Source organism: Desmodus rotundus, chromosome 8 (assembly GCF_022682495.2).
Source record: "Desmodus rotundus isolate HL8 chromosome 8, HLdesRot8A.1, whole genome shotgun sequence".
Lineage (NCBI taxonomy): Eukaryota > Metazoa > Chordata > Mammalia > Chiroptera > Phyllostomidae > Desmodus > Desmodus rotundus.
In genome coordinates, this window is record NC_071394.1 from 48855405 (window position 1) to 48865704 (window position 10300).

The following is a 10300-nucleotide window of genomic DNA, read 5'->3' on the forward strand; positions in this document are numbered from 1 at the left end:
AATATTACACAAACATAACCAAATTTTATGCCTCAAAGAACTAGAAAAAGAAGAAAAACCTAAGCCCCAAATTAGTAGAGAAAATGAATAATAAATATCAGAGCAGAAATAAATGAAATAGATGCTAGAAAAACATTAGAAAAATAAATGAATACAAGAGTCATTTTCTTCAACATAGGCAAAATTGACAAACCTTTAGTTAGTCTAATCAAGGAAAAAATAGAGAGAATAGAAATAAATAATATTTAAAGTGAAAGAGGAAACATAACAACTGACAAAATAAATTACAAAAGACCATAACAGGGCATTATGAAAAATTACATGCCAATAAATTGAATGACCCAAATGAAATGGATAAGTTCCTGGGAACATATAACCTACCAAGGCTGAATTATGAAGAAATATAAAATCTGAATAGAAAATAATAGCTATAGAGATTGAAACAGTAATAAAATACTTCTCAACATTGAAAAAAGCTCAGGACCAGATGGTTTTATGAGTGAATTCTACCAAACATTTAAGGAAGAATTAATACCAATTTTTCTCATATTATTACAAATATTTGAAGAGATATGATTCAAAATCAATTTATGAAGACAGAATAACATGATACCAAAGACAGATGAGGACACTATAAGAAAAAAAAATGATGGAGCAATATCTCTGATGAATATAGGTTTAAAAATTCTTAGAATATTATTATTAAACTGAATCCAACAGCACATGTAAAGAATCACATAGCCATGCCCAAGTGGGATTTATCCCTAGGTTGCAAGAAGAATTTAAAATACACAAATCAATAAATGTGATCTATGACATTATAGAATATAGGATAAAAAATCATTTGATCATCTCAATAGATGCAGAAAAAGTATTTGACAAAAATGAACCATTTTGTTTTTCATGATAAATACTCAAAAAAAATTGGGTATAAAAGAAACATAACCCAAAATAATAAAAGCCATATGTGAAAAATGCACAGTTATCATTATGCTCCATGATAAAAGTTTGAAAGGTTTTCCCGTAAGTTCAGAAACATGTTGAGACTGCCCACACTCACCACTCTTATCCAACATAGTACTGGAAGTCCATGCTGGAGCAATCAAATAAAGAAGAGAAATAAAAAGTGTCCAAATTGAAAAGGGAAAAATAAAATTGTCATTATCTACAGCTGGTATGATCTTATAGTAAAGAAATCCCTAAAGTTCAACCCAAACCCTGTTGGAATTAATCGATAAATCAGCATATAAAAATCAGCTGCATATTCATACAATAAAAAGAAAACATCTGAAAAAATAAAATAAACTATCTTATTCACAATGTCATCAAAAACTTGAAATATTTATGAATTATTTTTAATTTTTAAAATATATAACCTTTATTATTTTTTCCATTACCAGTTAATCCCCTTATACTTCCTTTCCCCCAGCAATCCCCACACTGTTGTCCATGTCCATGAGTCCTTTGTCCTTTTTGCTCAATCCCTTATCCCCCTAACCTCCCCCCTACTAGTGAAGTGAAAGACCTGTACAAAAATAAATATAAGACTTTAATAAAAGAAATTGTAGGAGCCCTGGCTGGTGTAGCTTAATGGATTGAGTGCAGGCCTGCAAACCAAACGGTTGCCAGTTCAATTCCCAATCTAGGGCACATGCCTGGGTTGCTAGGTCTCCAGTAGGGGGCACATGAGAGGCAACCACACATAGATGTTTCTCTCCCTCTCTTTCTCCTTCCCTTCCCCTCTCTTTAAAAATAAATAAAATCTTAAAAAAAAAAAAGAAATTGAAGAAGACACAAGAGAATGGACATGAATAATTAATTTGTTAAAATATACATATACTACCAAAAGTCCTCTTTAGATTTAATGCAAACCTTATAAAAATTCCAAAGACATATTTCACAGTAATTGATAAAATACTAAAACTTATATGGAGCCACAAAAGACTCTAAAAAAACAAAGGAATTCTTGAGAAAAAAAAAAAAGGGGGACAAAGCTGGAGATATTATACTTCTGGATTTCAAACTATACTACAAAATTATAGTGATCAAGACAGTATTGTACTGGAATAAAAATCAACATACAGATCAGTGGAACAGAACAAAGGGCCTAGAAATAACCCCCTGAATAATGCTCAACAAATATTTGTCAAGGGAGCAAAGTACTTAATGGAGAAAAGATATTCTTTTCAACAAATAGTGTTGCATAAATGGATAACCACACACAAAAAGTAATATCTGATCCCTACCTCATACCAGTCACAAAAATTAAATCAAAGTGGATGAAAGATTTAAATATAATACTTGAAATTGTAAAAATCCTAGAATAAAACACAAGGAAGAAGCTCAATGACATTAGTCTTGATGATATATTTTTTGGATTTGACACCAAAAACACAAGCAAAAAATCAAAAAGTTGAACAGCATCAAACTAAAAGAAATCAAACAATAAATCAAACAATCAGTAAAATGAAAAGCAGCCTATGGAATAGGAAAAATATCTGCAAATATTTACAAACCACATATTAGATAAGAGGTTAATATCCAAAATATATAAATAACTCATAAAACTCAATCACAAAAATAACAACTTGATTAAAAAATTGACAGGGGGACTGAATAAACTTTTTATTCCAAAGAAGACCTCTAAATGGCCAATGGGTAAGTAAATGTTAGACCTAAAACCATAAAAATCCTAGAAGAAAACATAGGCAGGAAAATTTCTGGCATTGTTTGTAGCAATACTTTTTCTGATATATCTCTTTAGGTAAGGGAGATAAAAGAAAAAATAAACAAAGGAGACTACATCAACCTAAAGTTTTTGAACAGAAAAGGAATCCATCAATAAAATAAAAAGACAACCCACTGATACGGGAGAACATATTCAGAGTTACATCTGGTTAGAAGTAACTATTCAAAATGTATCTAAAAATTTATAAAACTCAACACCAATAAAAACAAATAATCCAGTTAAAATTGGGCAAAGGACCTAAAGATACACTTCTCCAAAGAGGACATATAGATGGCTAATAGACATGTGAAAAGATGTACAAAGTTATTAATCATCAGATAAATGCAAATTAAAACTATAATTAGACAACATCTCACACCTGTCAGAATGGCTGTCTTCAATAAATCAACAAACAACAAGTGCCGGTAAGGATGTGGACAAAGGGAAACCCTTTTGCACTGTTGGTGGGAATGCAGATTGGTGCAATCACTGTGGAAAGCAATATAGAGATAGCTCAAAAAAATAAAAATGGATCTTACTTTTGATCCAGTGATCCCACTTCTGGGAATATATCTCAAGAACCCAAAGCACTAATTCTAAAGAACATAAACACCCCTATATTCACTGAAGAATTATTTATAATCACCAAGATATATGAATGGATAAAACAACTATGGGACATTTACACAATGGGATACTACTTAGTTGTAAAAAACAAGAAAAAATTGTGCTTTGCAATAGTATGGATGGACCTGGAGAACATTATACTAAGTGAAATAAACCTGTCAGAGAAAGACAAATACCTTATGATTTCACTCATATGTGGAATATAATAAACAAACTGAAATAACAAGAAAAGTAGAGACAGACTCAGAGAGCAGGCTGACAGCTTGGAGCTGGGAAGGGGTGGGCTGAAGGGTGGAGGGATGGAAAAGGAAAAAAAGGAAAAAAGGACTCATTGGCATAAACAACAGTGTGGTGATTGCTGAGGGGAGGTAGGCATAAGAGAGATAAATGGTAGTGAAACAAATACAATACACATTTTTAAATAAATTTTAAAAAATAAAAAAGATGTTCAACATCACTAATTATTAGAAAAATGTCAAATCAAAACACATTGAACTATCACCTCACACCTGTTAGAATGACTATTATCAGGAAAACAGCAGATAACAAATGTTGTCATATGGAGAAAAGTAAACCCTTGTACACTCTTGGTGGAAGTGTAAATTAGTACAGCCACTGTGGAAAAAAATATGGAAGTTTTCTCAAAAAATTCAAAATAGAACCAATGATCCAACAATCTTCCTTCTGGATCTATGTCCAAAGAAAATGAAAACAAAGTATCAAATGGATATCAAACTCCCATGTTGATTACAGCATTACTCACAATATCCAAGTTAAGAAACAACCTGTGTCTTAACTGGTTGGATTAAGGAGAACAAAGATGTGAAAAATATATAGATATAGATATAGATATAGATAGGTAGATATAGATAGATAGATACGTGTGTGTATGTATAAAATGGAAGTTATTCAGCAATGAGAAAGAAGTAAATCTTGTCATTCACAACTACATGGATGGACCTCGATGAGACAAGCCAGAAGAGTAAGAGAAATATTGTATGATAACACAAAAATGTGGAATTCATAAAAGTCAAACCTGTAGAAACAGAAAGAGTAAAATGGTGGTTACCAGGGGCCTGAGGGGTGGGGGAGCGGGATTGGAAAGATGTTAATGGATACAAACTTGCAACCTGAAGGTGAATAAGTTATGGAGATTTAATGCACAGCATAGTGATTATAATTAGCAACACTATTGTACACTTCAAATTTGCTGACAGAAGACTTACATGTTCTCATCACAAAAAAGAGATAATTATGTGACATGATGCAGGTGTTAGGTAATGCTAAGGTGGTAATCATATTGCAATATAGAGAAGTGTATCAAATAAACATATTGTACACTTTAAATTCACCCAAAGATATATGTTGATTTTTCTCAACTTTTTAAAAAATTCTAAAATAATTGTAAAAATAATTCTGAGAGTGTTCTCCAATTCACAAAGACTATTCATTCTCATACAATAACACCAAAGTATTAATTAATTTACTAAACTTTATTATTATTTTAGTGTTGATCTTTTATTCATATTAAAATATTTCACAGATTATATATATTTTTTTCTTAAACTACAGGGGAGGTAGGAGGGAATAATGCGGGGGAGGAAGAAGGTTTTTCAGGAACATCTATAAAGGACACAGGGACAAAACCTAAGCAGGTAGGATCAAGGGTGGGAAGTAGGGATGGCTGGGAGGGGGGAGTGGTGTGGGTAAAATGGAGACAACTGTACTTGAACTACAATAAAAAAAATTTAAAAAGTTAAAAAAATTTTGTACATTTTCATGACACACAAAGAAAATGAAAAATAAAATATTATTTATCAACAGAACTGATCTAAATATACATGTGCAACCTTGACCAGTGTGGCTCAGTTGGGTATCTTCCTGCAAAATGAAGGGCCGCTGGTTTGATTCCTGATCAGGGCACATGCTTGGATTGCAGAGTCAGTACCCCATTGGGGTGAGTGCGAGAGGCAACTGATCAATGCTTTTCTCACACATCAATATTTGTCTTCCTGTCTTTCTCCCTCCCTTCCCCTCTCTCTAAAAATAAATAAATAAAATCTTATTTAAAATAAAATAAATAATATATGTGCAATCATGGAAAACTATAGGTATTTATTGAGATATAATATAAATCTATCCTGATATAATATATATTATAAATGCATACGAGTTTCAAATGCCTTTGAATATTTTTAAAAGAGCATTTTGAGTACTTACAAAAATATGTGGACATTCTTCCCATCTGTTTCATTTCTAAAATCTAATTAGGGTAGTTAAAATGAATATGTTTTTAGTCTACTAAACTGGACTTTACAAAAGCAACAGAGTATTTTAGAAGTGTATTAACCATGCTATTATTCTAGTATGTCCTCTTTCCTTTCATGTTAAAAGTGTTTAGCAGCAAAGGCAAATTTGGGATTCTGGTTTTACCTTCCTTATTTCTTTGTCTCCAGTTCTTTGACATATTATGCTTTCTTAGTCCCCTTGATATCTCAAAGAAGCACAGCTTTCAAAAGCAATAGAATACAAAATTATTTTAAACTGTATAATCTCAGCTTTTTATGTCTTCTACAAGTGAACTTTGTTGGTTAGAAAAGTAAAACAATCTGTCTCCATATACTCTCACATCTTTTTCAAGTCCAAATTTATCAAACCAAAGGTTTTCTTACAGTTAAGTCAATATAATGTGAGGATGTTATTTACTGTCAATAATAGAGTGGAGTGGAATGTGTGGAATGAATCAAAATGTGGTCAGAAGCTACATTTGACATATGAATATGAACAGCCCTGCTTCATTGTGAAACGATGCTTTATATTTAAGTAAAGATATCCTAGACTGTAGGGGACTGTACAGAACTTCAGTGGCAAGGCTTTGAAGTCACCAAAGCAATGACAATCCTGAGCTATTTTTCATGAAAATAAAATTGCCAATTCAGTTGATAAAAGAAAAGTAGAAATTTGTTTTCAAACATATTATTCACTACTGTTTGGTCACAAAATTTAATTTCCCCTTCGACAGATGATTCATTAATTCTGATGTACTCTTGCTTCCTTCATGTGACTAAGAATCATATTTTGAAAATTCCATTATTATAACTTCTGAGAAACAAGGCAAGACACAGAAAAGTGAAGGACTGTTATATGCATTATAATGTTCTCTTCATTATTTGATTTTCAACTGTATGCAAGCATTAATTTGGTTAAAAATTTGTATAGCATTTTCTTTCTTTTTTAAATTTTATTTATTTATTTTTAAATATATTTTATTGATCATGCTATTCCAGCTGTCCCATTTCCCCCCTTCACTCCTCTCTGTCCTGCACCCCCCCCCACATTCTCCCCTTTAGTTCATGTCCATGGGTCATACCTGTAAGTTCTTTGGCTTCTACATTTCCTATACTATTCTTAACCTCCCCCTGTCTTTTTTCTACCTACCATTTATGCTATTTATTCTCTGTACCTTTCCCCCCTCTCACCCCTGCCACTTCCCTGTTGATAACTGTCCATATGATCTTCCATTCCTGTGGTTCTGTTACTGTTCTAGTTTGCTTAGTTTGCTTTTGTTTTTGTTTTAGGTGTGGTTGTTAATAACTGTGAGTTTGCTGTCATTTTACTGTTCATATTTTTTATCTTCTTTTTCTTAGATAAATCCCTTTAACATTTCATAGAATAAGGGCTTGGTGATGATGAACTCCTTGAACTTGACCTTGGGTAAAGAGAAGCACTTTACCTTCCCTTCCATTCTAAATGAAAGCTTTTCTGGTTAGAGCAATCTTGGATGTAGGTCCTTGCCTTTCATGACTTGGAATACTACTTTCCAGCCCCCTCTTGCCTGTAAGTCTCTTTTGAGAAATCAGCTGACAGTCTTATGGGAACTCCTTTGTAGGTAACTGTGCCCTTTTCTCTTGCTGCTTCTAAGATTCTTTAGTAGAATCTTCTATCTTAATCTTGGGTAATGTAATTGTGATGTGCCTTGGTGTGTTCCTCCTTGGGTCCAGCTTCTTTGGGACTCTGAGCCTCCTGGACTTCCTGGAAGTCTATTTCCTTTGTCAGATGAGGGAAGTTCTCCTTCATTATCTGTTCAAATAAGTTTTTAATTTTTTGTTCTTCCTCTTCTCCTTCTGGTACCCCTATAATTCGGATGTTGGAACGTTTTGAGATGTCCTGGAGGTTCCTAAGCCTCTCCTCATTTTTTTGAATTCTTCATTTTTTTCTGGTTGGATGTTTCTTTCTTCCTTCTGGTCCACCCTATTGATTTGAGTTGCAGTTTCCTTCCCATCACTATTAGTTCCCTGTATATTTTCCTTTGTTTCTCTTAGCATAGCCTTCATTTTTTCATCTAATTTGTGACCAAATTCAACCAATTCTGTGAGCTTCCTGATTACCAGTGTTTTGAACTGTGCATCTGATAGGTTGGCTATCTCTTCATCACTCAGTTGTATTACTTCTGGAGCTTTGATCTGTTCTTTCATTTGGGTCATTTTTTTGGTCTTGGTGCTCCTATTATGTAAAGGGGTGGAGCTTTAGGTATTCACCAGGGCAGGGTAATGCTGGTCTCTGCACTGTGACACTGTATGTGGGGGAGGGGATGAGAGGGAGCAATGGCGTTTGCTCTGCTCTGTGTCAGTTTTCAGTCACTCCCTCTGCTACCTGGAATCAAATTGGGACCTTCTGGTGCTGCTTCCTGAGCAGGTGGGCTTGTGCTCACTCTAGGCCCCTGTGGGTCTCTAAAACGAACTCTCCTGTGAGGCTGGGAGTTTCTCCCACTGCCACCTCAACCCCCACAGGTGTTTTCAGTCAGAGGTTTGAGGCTTTATTTGCCTGCGCTGGAACTCTGGATTGCACGGTCTGTCACTGGGTCCACCAGTTGCTGCCTTGCCTGCCAGCTGCAGCTTTGCCTGCCCCACTCCACAATCCATTGCCTTGCTGGGTCTGCCAGCCGTGGCCTTGCCGCAAGTTCTCTCTGCCTGGCTGCCCGTCTTTGCCCCTCCTACAGGTCTGGATGAATGTTTCCTCTTTATCTCCTTGGTTGTTGGGCTTCTATACAGTTTGATTTTCTGTCAGTTCTGGTTGTTTTTTGTTTTTAAATTGTTGCCGTCCTTCTTTTGGTTGTGTGAGGAGGCACAGTGTGTCTACCTACGCCTCCATCTTGGCTGGCAGTCCAGCATTTTCTTATTATTAGTATAAGACTGCTATATCTATTCATTGGGTAATATAAGTTATTCAGTAAATGTGGTTAATGTATAATTTTCTGAATATTTGGATTAAAAAGTTAGATTTCCATATAATTTCCAAAATATATACCAATGGGAATAAAAATTTATATGCAAAATTAAACCTTGAAATCCAGGAAATCAAATTAAGTAAGGGTTATTTTTTCCATATAAAACCTATGGTGAAAATAAAAAAAAATCAACAAAATTATTTTTAAATGTATGTATTACAAATATGCAATAAGCAGAATCAAAACTAAATATAAAGTTCTAAAAATACCTACATACTGTAAGATAACCACCAGCCTTCTGAATAATAAACATATTTTTTAATCCATAGGGCATATTGAGCATCTTTGTGGACGAATGGGCAAACTTTCTCCTTTTAATTAATTTATTTTAAAATTATAATGACATACAATATTATATTAGTTTCAAATGTGCAACATAGTGATTAACTTTTATATACTTTATGAAGTGATCACCACATAAGGTTAGCAACCATCTGTCCCTGTACAAAATTATGTATTACAATATTATTGACTCTATTCCCTATGAGTATATCCCTGTGATTTCTTTCATAAGTGAAAGTTTGTACTCAATGCCTTTCACGTTTTACACTCTTCCCCTCACCCCCACACCTCTGTCAAGCATCAGTTTGTTCTCTGTATCTGTGAATCAATTTCTGTTTTTTTCTTTCTTTCTTTCTTTTACAATTTAAAGACTTTATTTCTTACAGAAAAAGTTTGTTTTTTGTATTTCAAGATAGTTTTTTTCTAGTTCAAAAACTGTTTTTCATTTTTTTGTTGATGTTCAATTACACTTGACCCCATTTTCCCTCACTACTCTCCCCTACCCTACCCAGCCCCCACCTCCCATGTTCAATACTCACCCCCAGTTGTCTTTCTCCATGAGTCCTTTACACATGTTCCTTGACCCTTCCCCTTCTTTCCCCTGTTATTCCCTTCTCCCACCTGTTATCCCCCTTCCCCCTCCCCTCTGGTTACTGTCAGTTTGTTTTTAATTTCAATGTCTCTGGTTACATTTTGCTTGCTTCTTTGTTTTGTTGATTAGTTTTCACTTATAGGTGAGATCATATGGTATTTTTCTTTCACCGCCTGTAGGGGGGCTCCACCCGCAGAGTCCCCATCCGCCATGGATGAGAATAAGTTTACCAAGACATGATCTGCTTGGGGAGGAAAGGTGGCCAATCTCTCAAAGGACAAGGGCCAGGAGCCTTTTCCTCAGTGGGCTTTTATTGGGTTCAATTTGCACAGGAATACAGGTAAAGCTCATCAATCATTGTCAGGCAGTAAGGATCAAACAATAGATAACATACAAAGAACTATGAGGACTTATTCTGAGTCAGGGTTAGTTAGCTAAAGGGCTATAAAACTGTGGGAAACAAACTCATTTCATGCTTGGACCCTTATCAGAAAACTGAGGGCATTCTTAGCAAAGGAGGTTTCACAGGGTTTTATGTATTCTTTCTTAGGCCTGATTGCCCCAGGAATCACCCATTCTCAACCAAGGCTGTGCCACCCTCCTGCATTGTTTCAGACTTAAGTCAGGCAGGGGAAGTAAAGCCGCCAAAAGATTAGGAGACTTCTTGCAGACAGAATGAGGACTCAGGCTGTGTCAAAGCCGAGGGGTGAGGGTCCATCACCACCTTTTTCTATAGCACCCTAAGTCCTTCCCTGAGGTCCTCTTCATGACCTTGCTTGTCTTA